At 36.7% G+C, this 25,380-nt stretch overlaps 1 pseudogene; it reads left to right on the top strand.

Annotated features, from left to right (window-relative positions):
- The first annotated feature begins 23,803 nt into the window (after positions 1 to 23,803).
- On the top strand, positions 23,804 to 24,414 carry LOC122678369 (annotated as a pseudogene).
- The last annotated feature ends 966 nt before the right edge of the window (positions 24,415 to 25,380 follow it).

The following is a 25,380-nucleotide window of genomic DNA, read 5'->3' as shown; positions in this document are numbered from 1 at the left end:
TTCAGCTACTAGATTCTTGGGCTTGAATGTTGCCACCTGTGTTAATTCTTTACCAGCCTCATAACCTTTACACACTACTGACTACTGCTTTCCATTTCCCTTTTTACACTGAATCTTTTTTTTTTTTAAAGTCTGCTTATTTTCCTCAGAAATGGTTTCTGAATATTGATTCCTCATTGCCACTTTATTTTCGTCCTACAACACCTCTCATCTGGATGAATGGCAATAATTTCACATCCTATTTCTCTGCCATGTAGACTGGTGGAAACATAAGGGGCTTTGGAATCTTTCAAAAAGATTAAAAGCACAGCTGCACCACTGACTATTTATGTGATCTTGGATAGCAAACTACTTACTCCAAGCTTCAGTCTCTCATGTATGATATAAAATAATTATAGGAACATTTCAAATTTGTTGAGAAAATTATTATATAACACAATTCCTGGCATATATTAAACACATACAAATATTAGTTACACACTCATATCAATGTATCCCAGAAAATACCATTAGAATGATCTTCCTTTAACTTCTGATCAAATTCTCCTATTGAAAATCTTCATATTGCTTAAAAACCAAACTCACATGGATATTTTAACTGCAGTCAACTTCTTTAATCTCCTTTCCTGCCTGTCCACTCCTGGTTTATATTTTTCTAGTTGTATCAACCTTTTCACCATTTGCCGAGCTCTCCAATCCCCATGAACACTATATGTCTATTCAAGCTATTCTTGCCCTCTCTTTGGAAATGTCTTCTCCCACCTCTTCTCTTGGTAAATTCCTATTCATCTTTAAGACTTAGATCAAAAGGCACATCTTCTGGAAGTCTATACTGACTTATCCAGAAGAAACAGTCATTCTGCCTTTTGTACTTCAGCTCACTTTGTTTATAAACATAATCATGTTAATTTCTTGTGACCTTTCCTATATGAGTTTCAGTTTGCTAAATAATAATAACAAGGAGAACAAAAGTAATAATGTTTATGGAGTTCTTCCTATATGTAAAGCATTGTACTGGGCCTTTTATGCTGCTTATTTCATTTGGACCTCATTGCAACACAATAAGGTAGATGCTATTCCCTTCCCAGTTTATTGATGAACAAACTGAGGGTTAAAAATTTGCAATTAGTCCTAGACGAACCACTTGTGTGTGTGTGTCTAGACAAGAATACTCCCCTCCTCCAGGGGATCATCCCAACACAGGGATCAAACCTGTGTCTCCTGTGACTCCTGCATTGCAGGCAGATTCTTTACTGCTGAGCCACTGGGGAAGCCCAGATGAACCACTTACATAGGTCTAATTTCAGAGTCCACGCTTTCAAACACACATAATTATTTATTCTAAATATCATATGTTTTTGGCTCACAAACTCCTATAAGAATGTGATAAAAGCCATTATAAAAACACAGTTTGCAAGTCCATTTCCATATCATGCAGCTCATCGATCTTCTGAATCCATTGATCTGAAGATAAAACACCTTTCCTTACAAATAGATTTTTAGTTCTTGATACATAAGTGTTATTCACTCAGTCATTGCAACCGACTCTTTGCAACCCCATGGACTGTAGCTCACCAGGCTCCTCCATCCGTTGAATTCTTCAGGCAAGAATACTGGAGTGGGAAGCCTTTCCCTTCTCCAGGGGATCTTCCTAACCAAGGGATAAAACTTGGGTCTCCTGCATTGCAGACAAATTCTTTACTATCTGAGCCATCAGGGAGCACCCCTTTAATTCTATAATGTGATAAACAAATATTAGCAAACTTTTCATTTTTAAGTAAAATCTGCACTTAAATGATAACCTACAGTGTCTTCATGATGCAATTTCTAAGGAAACTGAGGTTCTTTATGTTTCATGAAACAATGTTTGAAAAAAACTGGCTTACACTACTGGGCATGGCAGTGTATGCAATGTATTTCCTGTATGGTTCCAGGAAACCATAGTTGAAAAAGACACATGTATCCCGATGTTCATAGAAGCATTATTTAAAATAGCTAGGACATGAAAGTAACTTAGATGTCCATCTACAAATGAATGGAAAAAGAAATTGTGATACATATACACAATGCAATATTACTCAGTTATAAAAGGAATGCATTTGAATCGGTTCTAATGAGGTGGATGAACCTGGAGCCTGTTATATGGAGTGAAGTAAGTCAGAAAGACAAAAGTCGTAAACTAATACATATATGTGGAATCTAGAAAGCTGGTGCTAATGGTCCTATTTTCAGGACAGTAACGTAGACGGAGACGCAGATGTAAAGAACAGACTTTTGGTCACTGTGGGGGAGGGAGAGGGTAGGACAATTTGAGAGAGTAGCACTGAAACATGCAGTACCGTATGTAAAATAGCCAACCAGTGGGAACTTGCTGTATGATGCAGGGAAACCAAAGGTGATGCTCTGTGACAACCTAGAGGGGTGACATGGGGAGGAGCCGGGGAGGGAGGTTTAAGAGGAAGGGGCATATGTATGCCTTTGGCTGATCCACGCTGATGTATGGCAGAAACCATCACAATACTGGATAGTAATTATCCTTCAATTAAACATAAAATAAAATTAATAAAATCACTGGGTTAAGGTTTGACATGTTCCTTAGAAAGCATGTTTACTTTGCATACATGCATACACACGACATGCTTACTTCTCTTCGTGTGGGAGAGTGAGCTTGTTATGAACTATACAAAACTTATCCTAGCAGCCCATCATGAGTTTTTTAAAGCATTATTTACTCAATCAAGCTTTTATCTGAATAGTTCAGTAAGGTTAGGATTTAAAAGAAAAGGAAAATATGTCTCCACAACCAAGGTGAGTAGAGCAAATTACTTTTTATCATGAAAATTGAGCAGCATTGGCATATAGGTGACATGAATGGAAATGTGTGGATCCAGATTATTGAGATCACTCCTAGACATACTTGGATCAATGCTCAAACATGTGAATTATAAATTAGTCAGTGGATAAAATGAAAAAATGTGCTTCTCTATGGATAGCAGAGATTGCAAATTTGCTGCTCATGGACTGAATTTGACCCATAAATAATGTTGTTTGCTCTGCATGATATTTTTTAAAAATTTAAGACAGCATTTAAACACCAGGCTATTTGCTTTTACATGAATCTCTGGGTTTACAATTTCTCTTGAAAATTTGGAGGCTCTGACAACACTGGGCCCATATCCTCATGTGGAAACAATTGGCTAGACCTGAACAGCAGCTGTTCCCTCTACATAGGATTTCTACTATCCAGTTTAGCATAGCCCCCAGCAGACCCATCTCACCCATTTACCATACCTGGCTGTCCCTTGTTAGTAGCTGTAACCTTAGAAGACTGGTGTGGAGATTTTAAAAGTTTATAGGAAACTGTTACTTTTAATAATGCATCATGTGTTGCAATGCAAAATGAAATCACTCGTTCTAAAGTGTCTGTTAGATATATATACTTATAGATAGCCACCGAGGCTTCTGTGACTACAAAAATTATATAAATAGAAAAATCCATGTTTAAGTGTTTGGACTCAAATACTTTTGACCATAGAGAAGCAAAAGACTTGAATTCTAGCCTGTTGGTCAAAGGAAAATCACTTCTGCTGCATGGAATTCAACTACCCTATACTGAGTATGAAACCAAATCCAGAAGCCCTATAGTATCTCAGTGAATAAGGCATCCACAATTAAATGCAATTTTAATCTTGATTATAAGAAAGAAGGCAGGAGGGAGTTGGTATGAAGATTAATTTTCTTTTTATTTTCATTATTTTGGTATTATTAAATTTGTATAGCATCTTGTAATTAGAAGCAACAATATAAACAAGCAAAACATAAATGAACAAACATTGTAGTTCATCATATTTTACAATTCTTTGTTTTCTAGTCTTTTCAATCTGGTGATGATGATGCTAGTATTATTAAAGTGGTTTGGTAGGTTAGGGTATTCCAGTTATTCTAAATCCTTATAGTCCTATAGGATCTTGAAGGAAGTTTCAACATGAGAAAAAAAATTAACTATATCATGGTTTAATTGTTTGTGTTAGCTAATAAACATAACACTTTTCCTAGTGCTTTGTTGAATCTTAGACCAGAGGATGTATTACAGGACTGACTTGATTTAGAAGGACGTTGAGTCCCTTAAATTATATGAAAAGCTCAAATTTCTTTGATGTGTCACTCATCTTTCAGCAGCCTTGGGAATATTAGAGCACTTCATTTTTTTTTCCTAAAGCACTTTCACATACTGCAAACTTACCTTTAGGTATTGCAATTAAGTTAATTTAGGATATTTAGTTTAATGGAAGTATGAACAAGAGTAGCTCAAAAAATAGGGTGACTGATTGAGAACTTTTCTTTCTGGTTCAGCAGTCTTTAAGACTGAGAGATTAAATAATTCTGATAAGTAGGTAACAGGAGAACCAATATCTAGGAAGACTGAAAATGTGAACATTGTCATTAGTACGAGTTTCGCCATTTATTGATTCACCATTTGAAATTTTAATTTTCACAAACTGCCCCAAAAGTTTGACATTTAAAAACTGATCATTTTTCCAAATCTGAAAATTTGAATTATTTTCTTTTCAGTTCTAGCAATTTGAAGAAAATCACTTATCTAGTATGAACCTAGTTAAGGACTGGCCATCAGTGCTATCTGTTGTTCTCGATCTCTGCACACAAAGCATCTCAGTTAGGATGGTTAAAAAAACACACAACTATTTATTTGTGGAAAGAAATGGGTCTTCAAAAGAGAAGAGGAGTTAGTCAAAAACAAAAGTGATTAACTTCCGGCGAAAGGATTTCTGAAATAAAATAATCCCAAACTGAAAGCAATGTCCCTGTTTGTAAATTTGGAAACCTCAGATTTCAAAAATCAAAAACATCAGGAGTCTACTGCCATTTTGGCATACTCTTTAATACCAATTCTCTTAGTTTCAACAATGTACACATTTGAGTTTACTAAAAGGTCAATTTAATCTTCATTTAGTCAAACAAACAAATACTCCTTGAGTGCCTATTTATGCAGATTATGGGATTAACAAATTAAAATAAAGCATTGTTACAAACAAGTTTCCTTCCAAAGATATTCCTCTCCTTCTGGATTTCTATTTCTGGTCATAGTGAATGTGTGAAAGTGTTAGTGACTTAGTCCTGTCTGACTCTTTGCGACCCCATGGACTGTAGCCAGCCAGGCTCCTCTGTCCATGGGATTTTCCAGGCAGGAATACTGGAGTGGGTTGCTATTTCCTTCTCCATCTGGTCATATGGTCCTCTGATTATTCACTTTCCTTTTCATTCTGCTGTGTCTTGGCATATGCCTTTTATTTGCCCTTAAATAATCTCTATACTTAAGTGCTGTATTTGTTCCAGACTTAGCCCAGGTGGTAATTTCTCCATGAAACATTGCGAAGGAGAGCTGAGTATCTTTTCTTGAGCCTACCTAGCACTCTATACAGATTTCTCATGACATTTCCCATTGTAATGAGATTGTCCATTTATGTGCTTGTGTCCATGCTGGTATCTCCATCACTAGGGCTTTAACTTATTAGGGGGTTAGATCATGTCTTTTTTTTTTTTTTTCAATTAGTGGGTGTCCCTAGGGCACATCAAAGGACCTAGGAGAGTAAACATTCACTTAATTTCTGATAAAGTTAGGAGAACCAGATGGACAAAAAAAGCCCATCTGGAAGAACGGGATGATGAGGTAAGGTGATACTGTTCTGGAAGGAAGAAAAAGCTGAGAGGCAGCAGTATTCCGTATACATAGAGCATCAATGTGCAGTTAATTGGGAGCTGACAGTACACTGCCAAATGAGAAAAGAGCAACTACACGGGAGAATAAACTTGCATCAAATCCAAGAAATACAGTAGCCATTTGTTCAATGACCATATGATTGGGTTTGATTCTGAGCCTACCAGGCAGTGCTTTGTCAAAATGATTCAACCAGATGTGCTTCATATCCAGAGGAAATAAAACATTTAAGATAATGCAATAGTGTTCTAAACTTAAAAATTGCAATTAAAATATCTTCTTGAGAGATGCATAAATTATAAAACTCAACCATATATGTGATTTATGTGTCTATGCATTCAAAAATATAATTATAACTGTATGCCAGTAATTTATCTTTTAATGGTCTTCATGATCTTACATGCTTTCATAGTACACTATCAAATAATGTAGATACCAGATGTGGACAATTTTTTTTTAGTTTGATAAGGGTTCTAATTATTAAATTCTGATGAAGCAAGAATTCAATCTAGAATATCTCTCTTCTTTTGAGTCTCATTTAAATATTTTATATTTATTCTATTTAGTGTGATTCCTGTCTCCTGACACAAAACGGTCTTTAACATACTGTTTTATTCACAAAGAATTACTTAATTTTGTCTAACCTCTTTTCAACATTTTTACAAATAAGATTCCCAGAAAAATGCCGATTTTTAACATTAGGAATTTTTGTAATGACAACATATCCAAAAAGTAGACCTATTTATTCATTTCTACCTGAAGATATGACTTAAATCAAGGTTTTCCTTAAGGAAAGGAAAACAGGTTGTATAAAATAACTTTATGACCAAACATTATCTTTCTTCCTTGAAGGCTGTGACATCTGAGCACAGTAGCTGCCCTGGAACAAGCAAAATTACTTGGAAAAATCTCCTGGTTTTTTTTTTTTTTCCATTTATTTTTATTAGTTGGAGGCTAATTACTTTACAATATTGTAGTGGTTTTTGCCATACATTGACATGAATCAGCCATGGATTTACATGTATTCCCCATCCCAATCCCTCCTCCCGCTTCCCTCCCCACCCCATCCCTCTGGGTCTTCCCAGTGCACCAGCCCCGAGCACTTGTCTCATGCATCCAACTTGGGCTGATGATCTGCTTTTGAAGAATTAATAATCAAGCAGGGAAGAAACACACAGGAACAGAAAATGCTAGTATTGAAAAAGAACTACCTAGAACTTTATGCAAGCACTATGAAAGCAGAGAAGGGAGGGCATTTGTGTCAGTTTGAAGGCTTGATAAAAATGTAATAGAGATGATGCTGAGATTCAAGGATAAATAAAAGCAGAAGGGAATGGCAACCCACTGCAGTATTCTTGCCCAGAGAATTCCATGGACAGAGGAGCCTAGCAGGCTACAGTCCATGGGGTCACGAAGAGTTGGACATGACTGAGTGACTAACACTTTCACTTTTCAGTTTCAAAAGGAGGTGAGGGGAATTCTAGGCAAGAGAGACAGTAGATACCAAGACATGGGATTGAACAATTAAGTATTAACAGCAAATGAGTATAACCGAGACTCAACTTTGCCTCTGTAACTATTTCCATACCTAAAATAACTCAGGGCAGGAAATGTTAAACAACACTCAACGTGAAGTTAAAAGCATGAATCAGGGAGAGGAAAAAAGTTCTGCATACTCTATTCCTGTTCCTAAAACTGCTGTATCAGATTCTTAAAGCTTTTCTAAATAAACTAAAAGCCTCAAACATTTGTAGGAGCAAGAGGTAATCTCACATATTAAAGTCAAATTTCAACCACAAACTAAGTGATATTAGATCACCTAGATCAACGTACTTTTGAAGGCGCTTATGCCATTAATTGGGGCTTCTCTGGTGGCTCAGGGGATGACAGAGGATGAGATGGTTGAATGGCATCACCGACTCGATGGGCATGAGTTTGAGCAAGCTCCAGGAGTTGGTGATGGACAGGGAAGCGTGGCAGGCTGCAGTCCATGGGGTCGCAGAGTCAGACACGACTGACTGGCTAAACTGGATTGGTGGCGCAACCATTAAAGAATCCGCCTGCAATGCAGGAGACTTGGGTTTGATTCCTGAGTCAGGAAGATCCCCTGGAGAAGGGAATGGCAACCCACTCCAGTATTCTTCCATGGAGAATTCTATGGACAGAAAAAGTCTGGCAAGCTATAGTCTATGGGGTTGCATAGAGTCAGACATGACTGAGCAACTAACACACACACACACACACACACCCCCCTTATTATTCTTGCAATAGAGTCATGAATATAATCTGAAGATTTTTCTGGCCTAGAAGCTGTACTCCCATAAAACTACACTTTTTCCACGATTTCTCAGTTCCCTAAGAAATGAAAATATAACCTCATTGTTATAAAACAACACTTTCATAACTTTTAATTTGGTGCAGTTCTGCTTGAAATTCTCAAGAAATGCATATTTCCAAATGTATAATTGTATTGTATAATTTTTATTTTCATATTATCTAACTGCTCTAGATATGCTGAATATAGAATGTATGAAAATATTTGGATCATATTAATAGAAAAAGTGATCTAGTGGTTGTAAATAGGCTCAGCTAGTTATTAATATCACATACCATACATCTTACACTTGAAGTTAATTACTTCAAGTTACTAAAAAAAAGCAGTGATTTTATTTGATTACAGGGTAAGTTAAAAGACCTGTTTTTCTAATCCTTGTAATAGAGGTTATGTACTTTTAAAATATTTGAGAACATAGTTTGATTTGATATCATTTTACATGCTTGCCAAACTTCAAGCATAAACACAGCAGTAATGCTTTATAACTACAGGTAAAATCACATTTTAAAATATATATATATATTATGTAAGTTAGGAATATATATGTTTATATACATATATATGTTTAGAATATACATATACAGTTTGATGTACTTCCACTTGTATATTTTTGTTGTGTGTGCTTTTTGGGGCATATCAAAGAAGTCATTGCTAAGATCAATGTCATGAAGCTTTTGCTGTTTTCTTGTAGGAAGTTTTACAGTTTCAGGTCTTACATTTAAGTCTTTAGGCCCATTTTGAGATGATTTCTTTTTTTTTTTTGCATGGTATAAGACAAAGGTCTAATTTAATTCTTGTGCATATAGATATTCAGTTTTCCTAACACCGTTATTGAAGAGACTATCCCATGTCTAGTATGCATGCATAGTACCTTTGTGAAATATCAGTTGTTATAAACATGTAGATTCATTTCTTTCTTTCTTTTGTTTTGGATCTCTAATATGTATTTTTTTATTTATTTTTAATTGGTATATAATTACTTTAAGTTTTCCCTGGTGGCTCACTGGTAAAGAATCTGCTAGCCAATGCAGGAGACTCAGGTTCAATCCCTGGGTGGAGAAGATCCTCTGGAGAAAGAAATGGCAACTCACTCCAGTATTCTTACCAGGGAAACCCCATGGACAGAGGAGCCTGGTGGTCTACAATCCACGGGATGGCAAAAGAGTCAGACACGACTGAGTGACTAAACAGCAACAATCATTACTTCACAATGTTGCGTTCATTTCTGCTGTACAGCAATGTGAATCAGTGATCCATATCCACATATCCCCCCATCTGGAGCCTCCCTGCTCTCCTCGCCCTACCCCACTCCTTTCGGTCATCACAGAGTTCCCAGGTGAACCCCCTGTCCTATGCAGCAGCGTCTCATTAGGTATCTACTCTACATTGACACACCCAGCCCACACTCATCTATACACTACCATGTGGACCCATTTCTCAGCTCTTTGTTCCATTCCTTTGGTTGACACATCAGTCTTTATGCCAGTACCATACTGTAGTTTTGTAATATACTTTGAATCAGGAAATGTGATGCCTCCAGCTTTGCTAATCTTTTCTTGGCTCTTGTAGACCCTTTAAGATTCCATGTAAATTTTAGTTTTTTTTTTTATTTCTATAAAAAAAATGTCATTGGGATTTTGATTGTGATTGTGTTGAATCTGTAGATTTCTTTGAGTAGTACAGATATTTTAACAATATTAAATCTTCTAATCCATTAACACAGAATATTTCCTTGTTTGTTTGTGACTTCATCCCTTAATTTCTTTCATCAATGTTTTGTAGTTTTTAGTGTACTTCTTTAATCTCCTCAGTTAAGTTCATTTCTAAGTATTTTCTACTTTCCCAATTTCCTTTTTAGATAGTTCATTGTTAGTGCATAGAAATGCAACTGAGTTTTTCTGTTCATTTTGTATCCTACAACTTTACTAAAGTTGTTTTTAGTTTAACAGGTTTTTGTGTGTGTGTCTTTATGGAACAACAATAACAGAATGAACAAGCAACTATGGAATGGGAGTAAATATTTACAAAATACATATCTGATAAGGAGTTAATTTCCAAAATACATAAGAGATTCCTATAACTCCAGAGCAGAAAAGTCTAATAATGAAATTTTGTTTAAAAGGGGTTAATGACCTGAATAGACATTTTTCCAAAGAAGATACGCACATGTCCAACAGGTATATTAAAATATACTCAACACAGGTAATCATCTGGAAAATGAAGAACAAAACCATAATGAGATATCACCTAACATCTGTTAGAATGGTTATTATAAAAAAAAAAAGACAATGTTGCTGAAGATTGTGGAGAAATTGAAACCCTTATACACTGTTGGTGGGAATGTAAAATGGTACAGCTGCTATGGAAAACTGTAGGCAATTCCTCAAAAAGTTAAAAATAGAACTATAACATGATCCAGTAGTTCTACTCCTGGGTATTTATCCAGCAGAACTGAAATCAGGATCTCATCTCAGTTACTAGCACTTTCATGTTCATACATGTGAAAACAACCTAAATGTCCATTTAAAAATGAATGTTTAAAGAAAATAAAGTGTATGCATGCAATGGAATATTATTCAGGCTTTAAAAGGAAGGAAATTCTGCAGTATGTGACAACATAAAAGAACCCTATACCAAGTGAAATAAGTCAGTTATAGAAGGACAAGTATTGCAGGATTCCACATATATAAGGTATCTAAAATAGCCAAACTCACAGAAGCCAAGGGTAGGATGGTCATTGCCAGGGGACGGGAACAGGGAGAAATTAAGAGTTGCTAACCCATGGGTATAAAGTTCCAGTAAGTAAAACAAATAACAGCAATCTGCTGGACAACATGTGACTATAGTTAACAATATTGTATTGTAAAGTTGTGTTAAGAGGGTAAAACTCATGTCAAGTTTTCTTATCACAATTTTGGAAAAAAAAGTATACATGTACAATTTAAAAATCTGTGAGTTGTTTAAAATATTCAAAGGCTTTTTTGTTTTGAAAAAACAAGCTCCATTATAGAGGTAATTAATCATTTATTTTAAAATCAGCATTATAGTGGAATGGGAGGAAGACTTTTTTTAAACAAGTCATCTAGAATAGTTATTGAACTTGAATTACTGTGAAACACATAATTATGAAAATTTGAAAAACCTTCAAAATGTGGATATATATTTCAGAGTTTTTCAAACTATATATATATGAGGCAGCAGATGTTGGCTATGTGTGTTCATGTTCTTTGTAAGTTGTGTAAACAGCATTATTTAACATGTATATACCACCTGACAGGGCAGCCAAGCATCCCAAAGACATTTATTTGTTAATCATGAAAGGAAATAGGTGTCAAGAATAATTTAGAGTATATTATTTATGTCTCCAACAGACTAACTTTATAAACCTTACAACCAGAAGTGGAAGGGAAAAAGCTACAAAGAAAACCAGTCTTCTGATTTTCATAGGCTATGAAAATTGGACTGTTACGTAGAACATGTAAGAATTTTCTCCCCTATGTGATCTTGGGGAGATCCATGTATAATAGAAACTTGAAAGAGAGAGATAAAGGCCCTAAACACATCCATTATGTAACTTTACATGCTGAGAATGAATTGGCTGTGAGGATATAAGACAGCAATCAGGTTTAACACCCGTGCCCTCATTGTTTTCATGAATGACAATTGCAGGTATGCACACAGGCACAAATAGAGAAGTAGAGTATATTAGACCTATGACACTTCCACGTAAAATATTTAGATATGAAACAAGTGATTTCCAGGAGACTTAAAACTTAGAGAACAAACTTCTGAATGCCGTAAGGGGGAAGGATGAGGGGAAAGATAAGGATGACTTTGGGATGGACATATACACACTGTTATATAATTAAAATGGATAAACAACAAGGACAAGTTTAGCACATGGAATTCTGGTCAATGTTTTGTGGCAGCCTGGATGGGAGGGGAGTTTGGGGGAGAATGGATAAATGTAAGGCTGAGTCCCTTCATTGTTCACCCGAAACTTGACATTGTTAAACTGCTATACTCCAATACAAAATAAAAAGTTTAAAAAAAAAAAAAAAACAGTGGTTTTCAGTTTTTCAACCTAAGCTAGATTCCATAAATGAAAAAAAGCATATTAGTTCATAGTTGTAGCTTATAAATTTATTTTTCAGTTCATCGGTGTAATATCTCAGCATAAAAATAATAATTTTACTACATCCAATCTATGTAGCCTTTCTCATTCATAGCTGAGACTTAGCTCTCCAGCTGAAAGGATGATTTAATATTTGAATAAGTGATTTCATCCATTTGAACTTAGAGCAAGCATGAATTAAACATCTACATATTCATGATTGCCAATATTTTGATTAATTTTCATGATTTCAACTGACACTGATACTTGAAATAGGCTTTTCTGATTTTCAAAATGAGTTATTCATACAGGCTAAGGCATTATCAATACTTCTCCTACAAAGAAAGGCTAAAAGTGAAGTGTAAAATACCTTAGAAATGCATTGATCAGTTTATGAGGAAAAATAACACTAATTTTCACTGAACTGGTAAAATGATTTACATTAATCAACAATTCTTGGCCTATTAATTTTTACCAAAGCCTTTAGGGAAAAAACAGCTATATCAAAAGTCATTTGAAGCAACTAAATCTTGATGTTGGCTATCAGAGAACTCCTTTTAAATTTTGTGAGTTTTCTTCATTTCTTAAAATAAGAAGTACCAGAATGTTTTAGGTAGATTATTCTAAGAGAAGCAGCAAAGCACAGTAATAAATTTCAGAAAGGGCGCTTCAGTCGGATTGCTTTTTTAAAAGCCCTTTTCTGACACTGCTAATGTTTTCTCTTGGACAAATGGCTTAACCTCTCTGTGCCCGTTTTCTATCCATAAGATAGAAAAATAATGCCTATCTCACAGGGTGGCTGTGAGAACTAAATAAAAGAATTCATTTCACCTAAGCACTGTGCCTGACACATAGAAAATGCCCCATACCTTTTCAGTATTATAGCAATGCTGTTAAAATTGAGGTAGTTTCAGTTTAAAAATAAATTGGTTGGTAAATTTTAAGACTCTGGAGTTTGACATTTTTACTTACAATTTGTTTGTGGAGTGTTGCTTTTAAGAAATGTGGACAATGTTAAAGACAGAACATATTTCGGACTTCCCTGCAAACTTAAATATGGAATTTCAGTTGTTTGCCTTGCACTTGAACAACCACTTATACACGTTTCTAAGATACTATTTCTAAAATTATGTCTAGAAGTCTCTTCTGTTTCCTGTAGCTTGTATTCTACACCAGGGTAGAGGAGACAGGAGACAGATATAGCATTGCATGCTATAATATTCTGCAAAAGTCAGCATGGATTTAAACAGTTGCATTGACTCAATTATCGCCGGAGTTATCTCTATTTATGTATCATTTATACTGCTATCTATTCCAAGCAGGGCTTCCCAGGTAGCAATAGTGGTAAAGAGTCTACTTCCCAACACAGGAGATGTAAAAGATGTGGGTTCCACCCCTGGGTGGGGAAGATCCCTGGAGTAGGTAATGAAAATCCACTCCAGTATTCTTCTCCCTGCAAAGTTCCATGGACAGAGGAGCCTGGCGGGCTACAGTCTGTGGCATGGCAAAGAGTCAGACATGACTAAGCACCACCTCCACCACCAAGCAGCTTCATAATAACATGCTGAGAAGGAAAAAGTAGCTAACATAGATAAGGGAAAACCAAAACCTGCCCTATAATTTTTTCTTTATGCCTACATTTACTTTGTACTTCAGAGTTCTGTTGTTTTGGCTGAGCTTTCCAATATTTGTACTGGGTGCACAATTAGTAAACTTGGCATTGACATATGTTTCTGAGGTCTAAACCATGCAAGAATATAATACCTTGCTTTGTCTGAAATTGGCTAGGACTTTTTGTGATAATAGCAAATAAATCATCTGCTATATTTTGCACACATGCACACATATACTCACAAAATTTCTCTAGATTTCTATGAGATTAGAATTTTTCTCAATGATAGAAGCAGGTGTATGTGACCTAATATGATAATTTAAATAAGTTCTAAATGTTAGGTCTTTAAATAAATTTTTAGGTTTCTCTATTCTACTGAAATTTTAAAAAGCAACTGTGACCTCAGTGTGGGATTTACACCATAAAGAAATACTAAATAATACTTGGAGTGTGTTTGTATTTTTATTAATTTTGACCTGAAAAAAGAATAAATGCAGTTGAAATCAATTCAAAGTATTTCAACATATTCTATAGACTACTTTTGTTCTATTATGTCATTCACTTTGTGAGGTTATGGGGCATTGTTATAGTTATAATATCCCAAATTAAATTATTTTAGATAACAGAGAACTTAGTAAAATTTAAGTTGTAACTTCCTATCAGTTAACACAGTAGCTTTTAGTATCCTAATCTATCTTCTTTCATTTTCTCTTAAGAAATAGGTGTTCCTCAGATGTTTGCATCTCCCTTTCCACGTCCATATGGATTTGGAAAAGTGGTGAAATTATTCACTATTTGCTGTGTACCAACTTGTACTGTTTAGTTGGAACACCATTTGGAGTGGTACTCTTCCCATTTTCCTCATTTTGATCACTTCCTCAGTCTGGAATACAGTAGCTCAATCATTCAGCAGGTCTTCAAATGCCTGCCGGGTCAACTGTGTAAAGTATACCTCAGTAGTATTGGATGAGCTATTTAAAGTTTATCCAGGGTGTTTACAAGTTAATTATTTGATTATAAACTATAAGTTTTATCTGGAGAAATATCATAGTTTTAGATTTTAGGAATGGAATCTTATGAATTATTTTAAAGAAAGAAACAGAAAAACACATATCTTCGTGAGAAACAGATGGATACTCTTACTGTTGGTTATCCAAAATTGTTTCTATTTTTACCCTTCTATACTGGCTAAGATGACATTTTAGTGGAAACAGCATCCTTACATACAGCCCATCTTTATTCCTTGAAGGACAACTATTAAAATAAGAAAGCATATGAGACTAAGTTTCTGTACAACGATGAGGCAGACCCACAGAACCACAAGGATCAATCAACAGAAATGGAATCAATGACACCATGATGTTGTGATATGAAGCAAGAGTGTAAACATGTGTGGAAATTATGATGTATATTCTCATGTGAATACAGATGTGCCTAAGGGAGATCATGGTTTGTCAACCTCCTTTTCTGTCTCCCTACCAAAACATTAAAAATCTTTGAGGCACTTTGAAATACCAAAAATTTATAGTTTCTTAATTTATTCTTCAACATTTTTCATTTCTCCATAGTTTTGTAAACAGGACTGAGATTAAAAGGTTGTTTTTCCCTCTCTCTAACAAACTCCTGTTTTATGATTAGCTGATTTTTTTTTAAAATAAACCTTAGATTTTTTCCCCCCAAATTTATTTTGTAACAGTTTCTAAAAAAAATTCATTTATTTTTAAATGTTATTTTTGGCTCTGTTATGTCTCACTTATGGCACTTGGGATCTTCACTGCAGCACACAGGATTCTCACTAGTTGTGGTGCTTGGACTCGCTAGTTGTGGTGTGGCATGTGAGATCTTTGGCATTGCCTTTCTTTGGGACTGGAATGAAAATGGACCTTTTTCAATCATGTGGCCACTGCTGACTTATCCAATTTGCTGGTATACTGAGTGCAGCACTTTCACAGCATCATCTTTTAGGATTTGAAATAGCACAATTGGAATTCCATCACCTCCCCCAAACTTTGTTCGTAGTGATGCTTCCTAAGGCCCACCTGACTTCACACTCCAGGATGTCTGGCTCTAGGTGAGTGCTCACACCACCGTGATTATCTGGGTCGTGAAGATCTTTTTTGCACAGTTCTTCTGTGTATTGTTGCCACCTCTTCTTAAATATATTTTGCTTCTGTTAGGTCCATACCATTTCTTTCCTTTATCGTGCCAATCTGCATGAAATGTTCCCTTGGTTTCTTGAAGAGATCTCTAGTCTTTCCCCTTCTATTGTTTCCCTCTATTTCTTTGCATTGATCCCTGAGGAAGGCCTTCTTATCTCTCCTTGCTATTCTTTGGAACTCTGCATTCAAATGGGTATGTCTTTCTTTTTCTTCTTTGCCTCTAGCTACTCACATGCTAGCAAATTAATGCTCAAAATTCTCCAACCCAGGCTTCAACGGTAAGTGAACTGTGAATTTCCAGATGTTTAAGCTGGATTTAGAAAAAGCAGAGGAACCAAAGATCAAATTGCCAACATCCACTGGATCATCGAAAAAGCAAGACAGTTCCGGAAAAACATCTACTTCTGCTTTATCACCTCAGATATGCAGATGACAGAAATCAAAGAAGAACTAAGAGCCTCTTGATGAAAGTGAAAGAAGAGAGTGAAAATGTTGGCTTAAAACTCAACATTCAGAAAACTAAGATCATGGCATCCAGTCCCATCACTTCATGGCAAATAGATGGGGAAACAATGGAAATAGTGAGAGACTTTATTTCTTTGGGCTCTAAAATCACTGCAGATAGTTACTGTAGCCATGAGATTAAAAGATGGTTGCTCCTTGAAAGAAAAGCTATGACCAACCTAGACCGCATATTAAAAAGCAGAGATATTACTTTGCCAACAAATGTTCGTCTATTCAAGGCTATGGTTTTTCCAGTGGTCGTGTATGGATGAGAGAGTTGGACTATAAAAAAAGCTGAGCACCAAAGAACTGATGCTTTTGAACTGTGGTTTTGGAGAAGACTCTTGAGAGTCTCCTGGACTGCAAGGAGATCCAACCAGTACATCCTAAAGGAAATCAGTCCTGAATATTCACTGGAAGGACTGATGCTGAAGCTGAAGCTCCAATACTTTGGCTACCTGATGTGAAGAGCTGACTCATTGGAAAAGACCCTGATGCTGGGAAAGATTGATGGCAGAAGGAGAAGGGGATGACAGAGGATGAGATGGTTGGATGGCATCACTGACTCTATGGGCATGAGTTTGAGCAAGCTCCAGGAGTTGGTGATGGACAGGGAAGCCTGGTCCATGGGGTCGCAAAGAGTTGGACACACCTGAGCAACTGAACTGATGTGGGATCTTAGTTCCCTGACCAGGGATCAAACCCACGTCCCCTTCATTGAAAGGCAGATTCTTAACCACTGGACCACCAGGGAAGTCCTTTAGCTGATTTTAATTTCATCTTGGTTACATTTACCATTCTCTCTTCTCATTGATTCATTTATCCTTTCCTTTTACATTTACTGAATACCTACCAAAGAGTCAGGAAAGATAACAGATGATTGAGAGAAAATCACTTAGGGAGCTCTTAGTGAGGAGGGAAAAAATGGTATGTGAAACAATAATTACAATAAAGAATGATGAGTACCAGAAGGTATTCATAAGGAAATGTGAAACCACAGAAATCCCCTTAATTGTTACTATAGTTGGATTCCAGGTTAACATATCTTCATGCTTTCCTGAATCACTATCTGTGCGTAAGTATTTACTTTATTTTGTCTTTCACACAAGATTTACTGAAGCATGTTCAATGACATCATTTGTTGTATGAATGGAAGTAATTGCAGTGGGCTTAAAATCTTAACAAGCAAACTGCGATTGAAATTGAAACATACTTTCTAATGTACCTGCCTCATGTCGATAATACATGTGTAAAATATTTCTGAATTAATCATTCCCTCTTTCTTTTCCATGTTTAGGTGCCCAGTGTCTACTTACTCTTCTGGTAAAGTTTTATATTATAATGGGACAAGAATTTAACTTTGACTTTCAAGCTTTTGCCTCTAGTTAAGATCGTCATATCATATTTTATGAGCTTTTCTGAGAAATTCTTGGTATCTTTGACTTTTACAAAAGGCTTGCTCTAGAATTTATCTTCTTCAAACCTGGATTCTGTTCTTTCATATCAGAAAAGATGTGCTAGTCCCTATTAAGTTTTAATTTTAAAATTGATTGAATAATAACATTTAACTGATATCTATGTTTTATAATTGACTTAAATGAGAATTATCAGATAATCTGAAGATTGAATGAGGCCTATTTCAACTACTAGGCTACAGATTTACATACCAGCTTTAATTTATTTTAAATCTAATGGCATTATCATTTGATAGAGAAATGTAAACTTAGTGAACTAATTCAATTTTCTGTTTAATTACTGTCACGATGTACTAGTCAATTAAGAACATTTGGACCTACACAAATTTCAGAATGATCACCAAAAAGGCAAGTCCTTATATTTTGTACACAAAACCAGTTTAATTGATTTTTCTCCTACTTTGTATCAAATTGTCTTGGCATTGGGTAGATATGTTATTATCATCATGAATGTGTGTGTAAAATTGATTAAAATTCATTTTCAGAAAAACATCTATATTTATTTTATTGAATGTATTTAATTAATTTTTTGGTGGTGCCATGTATTTCAAAATAAAGTAAAACACTCTCTAGCATCCATGTATGTGTATGATATAATGACAGGATAGTGTAGTAAACCAATCTTTGAGATAGTTCATGTGTTTTTGCTGAAACAACAAGCACACATGAAAATATTTTTAGATGTTTTTGACAAAAACCTTTTGCTTTTTCTGTCTTCCCCAAGTATGGTGTGTATTTGGGACTCAAATATATTCATTGTAAATAAGAAGAAACAAATAAGAACAGTTACTCCTCTAAAGCCAGAAAATCATCAGAATAAGTTTCATGTTTTATAAAAGCACATTAATCTATCTTCTTGTCATTGTTTAGTCGCTAACTTGTATCCGACTCTTCTGTGACCCCATGAGCTGTAGCCCACCAGGCTCCGCTGTCCATGGAATTTTCCAGGCAAGAAAACTGGAGTGTATTGCCATTTCCTACTCCAGGGATCCTCTTAACTCAGGAATCAAACCCGTGTCCCTTGAACTTCCTGGATTGGCGGGTGGATTCTTTTAACATCACATCACCTGGGAAGTCCCAAATCTATCATATAGATAATTTGTTAGCAGAAAATTCAAGCAGAGATCATTGCTTTGGGATATGTTTCTTAAAGCTATAACATCTAATAAGTAATAATATTTCAGGTATTCAGTACTTCATCCACCCACCTAAAGCTGTTTTTTAGGAGTAATTTCTTCATTTTTCTAAATTACTACAACTTTTAAAAAACATCTTCCTTTAGCAAATCTTTCTGCAGAGAGTTGGAATACTTGAGAGAATCATAGTACTTAATGAAACTGAAGGAAAAAGCAGAAAATTTATCCCTAAAATATTTTGATAGGTCTTAGTGTCCTTGCACTTGATCCTGCCTTGGCTTAGAACACTCTTCATCAAGCATTGGTTTCATTCTTGGCTTTCATGATCTCAGAAATTCACCTTATCTCAGTTGACTTCCTCCAGTTCATCTCTGTCTCCTCAAGGTGTTAATTTCCTCAGTGGAAGTTTTCACAATTTGTAATTACTTTCCTCTCTATTGGTTTATGGGCTCAATAAGGACAGAGATGGTATGGACCTAACAGAATTAGAAGATATTAAGAGGTGGCAAGAATACACAGAAGAACTGTACAAAAAGGATCTTCACGACCCAGATAATCACGATGGTGTGATCACTGACCTAGAGCCAGACATCCTGGAATGTGAAGTCAGGTGGGCCTTAGGAAGCATCACTATGAGAAAAGCTAGTGGACGTAATGGAATTCCAGTTGAGCTATTTCAAATCCTGAAAGATGATGCTGTGAAAGTGCTGCACTCAATATGCCAGCAAATTTGGAAAACTCAACAGTGGCCACAGGACTGGAAAAGGTCAGTTTTCATTCCAGTCCCAAAGAAAGGCAATGCCAAAGAATGCTCAAACTACCACACAATTGCACTCATCTCACACACTAGTAAAGTAATGCTCAAAATTCTCCAAGCCATGCTTCAGCAATACATGAACCATGAAATTCCAGATGTTCAAGCTGGTTTTAGAAAAGGCAGAGGAACCAGAGATCAAATTGCCAACATCTGTTGGATCATCAAAAAAGCAAGAGTTCCAGAAAAAACATCTATTTCTGCTTTATTGACTATGCCAAAGCCTTTGACTGTGTGGATCACAATAAACTGTGGAAAATTCTGAAAGAGATGGGAATACCAGACCACCTGACCTGCCTCTTGAGAAACCTGTATGCAGGTCAGGAAGCAACAGTTAGAACTGGACATGGAACAACAGACCGGTTCCCAATAGAAAAAGGAGTACGTCAAGGCTGTGTATTGTCACCCTGCTTATTTAACTTATACACAGAATACATCAGGAGAAACGCTGGGCTGGAAGAAGCACAAGCTAGAATCAAGATTGCTCGGAGAAATATCAGTCACTTCAGATATGCAGATTACACCACCCTTATAGCAGAAAGTGAAGAAGAACTAAAAGGCCTCTTGATGAAAGTGAAAGAGGAGAGTGAAAACGTTGGCTTAAAACTCAACATTCAGAAAACTAAGATCATGGCATCTGGTCCCATCACTTCATGGGAAATAGATAGGGAAACAGTGGAAACAGTGTCAGACTTTATTTTTTTAGGCTCCAAAATCACTGCCAATGGTGATTGCAGACACGGAATTAAAAGACACTTACTCCTTGGAAGGAAAGTTATGACCAACCCAGACAGCATATTAAAAAGCAGAGACATTACTTTGTCAACAAAGGTCCGTCTAGTCAAGGCTATGGCTTTTCCAGTAGTCATGTATGGATTTGAGAGTTGAACTATAAAGAAAGCTGAGCACCAAAGAATTGATGCTTTTGAACTGTGGTGTGGAGAAGACTCTAGAGAGTCCCTTGGACTGAAAGGAGATCCAACCAGTTCATCCTAGAGGAGATCAGTCCAGGGTGTTCATTGGAAAGACTGATGTTGAAGCTTAAACTCCAGTACTTTGCCCATCTGAAATGCGAAGAGCTGACTCATTGGAAAAGGTCCTTATGCTGGGAAAGATTGAGTGCAGGAGAAGAAGGGGATGACAGAGGATGAGATGGTTGGATGGCGTCACTGACTCAATGGACATGAGTTTGGGTGGACTCCAGGAGTTGGTGATGAACAGGGAGGCCTGGCATTGCTGTGGTTCATGGGGTTGCAAAGAGTCGGACACGACTGAGCGACTGAACTATTGGTTTAAATGTTTATTGGTCTCTCTCATTGTACTGGGAGATTTGGGTAAGCAACAACTTTGTATTTTTAGCAAAAAAAAAAAAACAAAAAAACCCTAGCACCAGTGCCTGACACATAGTAGGAGTTCAAATTAATACATGTTAAATTAATAGATGAGTGAAACCAACTTAACTACACTTTTTGTTTGGTGAAAATGTCTACTAACCTAAAATAGCTTAAAGTGACATATTTTTGTGTGTGTGAAAATCATATATTCCAAAAAGTTGTTCTCAGTGCTTACAAACTCTGTGGAACAATTATTTACACAATACCAATATGAGGGCACAGATTAATAACTGCTGAAAGAAATGATAATTCTTTTCACTTTGCCATCATTTACATTTTTATCAACTTCAGAAAAGGATAAAGTGGTGAGAAAAATCTGTAAAGAGTTTACATACAAAAGAATATTTCAACGAAGGAAAATATGTCAGCTAACTATACCATATTTTGTTCTTTCAAAATATTACAAAATTGACATGGGACATAATGATGTTTGATGTTCTCAGAAAAATACAATATGTTTAGGTAATTGTATGTGTGATATGGATGCATCATTGTGAGAAATACTTAAGGAACTGTTAACATTTCAAGAGCACAGATTTTCAAAGTGGTATGTATATGTGTCTGAAATTGCTGATGTGCTATAGTTAATTTTTATTCACTTATCTTTGAAAAACAATTTCTGTAACTTATCATGAATCCCTAGAGGTGCTATGATTAAGTCAATATATGTACTTAAATAGTATGTAAATGTATTTAAGTATAGTGTTCTTGATATAACCTAAGGTGTTTCACATGAATATATCCAACATTTTGCTTTTGGAGGGAGATAAATGTATTTTTATGCTTCATCACACATACTGTAAATATCCTTTATGCTTGTGTTAAATTCCCACCTTGCTTCACATCATCCATTCAGTTTTTTATACATGCTGCATAATAAGTGCATGAAGCTAAATTCAAACTTTGTAAGAGTCTAACCCATGATAAGTCAATTCCATGTCTTTCTCTGTGCTTCACTCATCTGGTCAGAACATGGACTTTTTATATGAAAAGGACTGTTCTGTGATTGAAACCATGAAATCAGATGAGAAACTGGAATTACCAGAGAAATATTGTTCAATGGCACTACTATTGTGAATGATTTTTTTTTTCAATTTTCTTTCTCAAAACAAACAAACAAACAAACAAAAATTTCTCTGAGATTACTTAAAATCACAGAAGGCTAAAGCTAGTTCTATCACTTAATTCTACAGATGAAGGAAATGAGAAGCAAAGTGCTGGTTTAAGGTCACCTTTCAGCTAGTGGCTGAAGCAGGAACAGAGCTCAGTTCTACTAATTTCCAAATTGATGCCCTTCTCAGGCATCATTTATCTTCACTGGTTGTTTTAAGATAACATGGAAATGGTAGTGAAGCATCAATATAAAATAGCCTTAGGCTCTTGAACTTATTAGCTCTGTGGCTTTGGGTATGTGACAATCCCTATGAAACTCAACTTTCCTGTTTATAAAGTGTCAATAATAATACCTGCCACATTTTCAGAAGTAAATGAAATGAGATAATAGATACTTTATGTGATGCCTGCCATGTGGTAGGCATTCAAATAAATTGTACTATTATGATTGCTTGCAATTAGCATTATTTTAAAAGTGAATCATTACTATAAGCATGAGTAATCTTAGAGCATTCAGTATGAGACAATCACTGGGTGGGCAGAGCTCTCCTGATATTGGAAGAATCCAGCATTGCTTTGGCAGACCGTGGTTGCACCCAGTTTAGAAGTAATTAGTCCTACTCAACCAAGGTAATCGGGAAATTGGCTCTCAGACCATATTTGCAATTTTATGTGGAGAGAAATGATTCAATATTCAGTAATGGTTAGGTACTTTCAATGTTCAACCTTGAGGTCCTTGTGTAAATAGGATTGTTGTTGAAATGGAATGGAAGTTTTGACAGCAGGGACAGCCCCTTAATCAGATTTACACAGAAAAGGAGGGGATGTTCCATCATGGGAATGCCAATGAGAAGATGTGCTGAATGTGAAAATCAGCTATTTTTAATGTTAATGTAAATATTAAGAGTAATAACCAAACACTGACTGTCTTTCTAGTCTCTATGTTTCATAAAGAGAAAAGAATCCCATGTTCATTTGTCACGATATGTTTGAAACAGTATTTTCACTTCAAATAAAGGCATAGAAATAGCTTATAAGTTTCCCCAGTTCTGGAGAATTTAGCTAGCTAGTTCTGGAGAATCTAGCTATAAATAGCTAAATAAGTTTCAGAAAAGTACCCAGTGATTGAATAAAGAAAGGAACAATTAGGATAAACTATGTGAGGAAGCAAATTTTTATAACAATAATAGAGATGATCATAGAAATATTGGCAGGTTTGCCTGACTGGGTTTTGGTGTTTTGCGCAATGCTGCGAGGGGAAACCAGAGGCTGACACTGAAACACTTCAATTAACTTTAGCAGGAGAGAAATGGAGGAACATGAAGGATCAATTCAGGAAGACCCAAGACTGTGGAGAACTTGCCTGCTCTCTTTACTTTTTCCAAGGAGAGGCTGCTGTGGTCACAGACTATGGAGCCTTTATCAAAAGCCCAGGCTGTCGGAAGCAAGGTCTAGTCCATCGAACTAGACTTACCCTGTCGCGTGGTTAAGCCATCTGAGATAGTAGATATTGGAGACAAAGTGTGGGTGAAGCTTATTGGCCAAAAGATGAAAAATGATAGGATTAAAGTATCCCTCTCCCTGAAGGTTGTCAACCAAGGGACCGGGAAGGACCTTGATCCCAACAAGGTTATCATCGAGCAAGAAGAGAGGCGGAGGCAGTCCTTCCAGGATTACACTGGAGTCACCCTCGAGTCCGTCCTGAACTACCTGCAAGACGTGTGGCCGTAAAGGCCACTTTGCAAAGGATTGTGTCATGCAACCAGGTGGGACCAAGTACTCTCTGATACCCAATGAGGAAGAGGAGAAGGAAGAGGCGAAATCAGCAGTTTGAAAAGCCTGACCCCTCGAGAAATTCTTCTAGAAAAAGAAAGAAGTAAAAGAAACATAGAGACAGGAAGTCATCTGACTCTGACAGCTCAGACTCTGAGAACGACACAGGCAAGAGGGCAAGGCACATGTCAAACGACAGCAAGGCCCCAGAGAAGAAGAAAAAGAAGAAAACACAGCACAAGGAGTGAGAGCGGAGGAGAAAGAGTGGCTGAGAGAAGGAACCAGGAGCCTGTGCTCTGAAGCCCTGGCTCCTAGAAAGACTCAGGATTAAGAATAAGGCCTCCCACCCTCTTCTCTCCCGTGGGAGATGGCACCCCCCATGCCACAGGCAAGTTTGGAAGTTAGGTATTGAAAGCATGTGCCTGAATTGAGTTGTTTCCTTATCACTCTTGGCTCCTTTGCAAGTGACCCCTGCAGCCCACCCATTCATTCACCCAGCTTCATTCAGCAGAAGGTCCTGTGACCCTCTCCAGCTGCCACGGCCAGATTCCTGCACAGGAGACCAGGCTAGAGCCACAGGAACTGCTGCCGGGGCGAGTCCGGCTGTAACTGAACACAGTGACTGGTTCCTCTCTGATGGCCTACCCTCCCGGGCCTGACTGGTGGATGGTCGCTGCTACATCCAGCGCAGGGGCAGAAGGAGACTCACAGGATGAGGGAGAACGTGGTGCTCACTTCTTCCATTCCCCTAAGGTGATTCTGCTATGTTAGAAGTAACAGCCAGTGGTCACAGCCAGAAAACCATTGTTTGCAGTGTCTTAGCTTGTTTGTGACATTCCGGCAGACCACTGAACCAGACAGCTCAAGCCGAAATCATTGCTTTACTTTGTATTTATTTCACTGTGAGTCAGTTGGTTCCATTTCAGGTTTCTGATTAAATTCCTGATACTAAAAATATATATACATTTATATATATATATATATAGAGAGAGAGAGAGAGAGAGAGGCAGGTTTGACCCCATAGACTGTAGCATGCCAGGCTTCCCTGTCCATGGAATTCTCCAGGCAAAAATCCTGGAGTGGGTAGCCATTTCCCTTCTCCAGGGGATATTCCCAACCCAGAGATCAGACACAGGTCTCCAGCATTGCGGGCAGGCACTTTAACATCTAGGCCACCAGGGGTCAGAGCCCAGGTTAAACCACACACGTGTTGA

Source organism: Cervus elaphus, chromosome 20 (assembly GCF_910594005.1).
Source record: "Cervus elaphus chromosome 20, mCerEla1.1, whole genome shotgun sequence".
In the NCBI taxonomy this organism is placed as follows: Eukaryota; Metazoa; Chordata; class Mammalia; order Artiodactyla; family Cervidae; genus Cervus; species Cervus elaphus.
The sequence above is the reverse complement of the archived record's forward strand: the minus strand, read 5'-3'. Positions and strand labels throughout refer to the sequence as shown.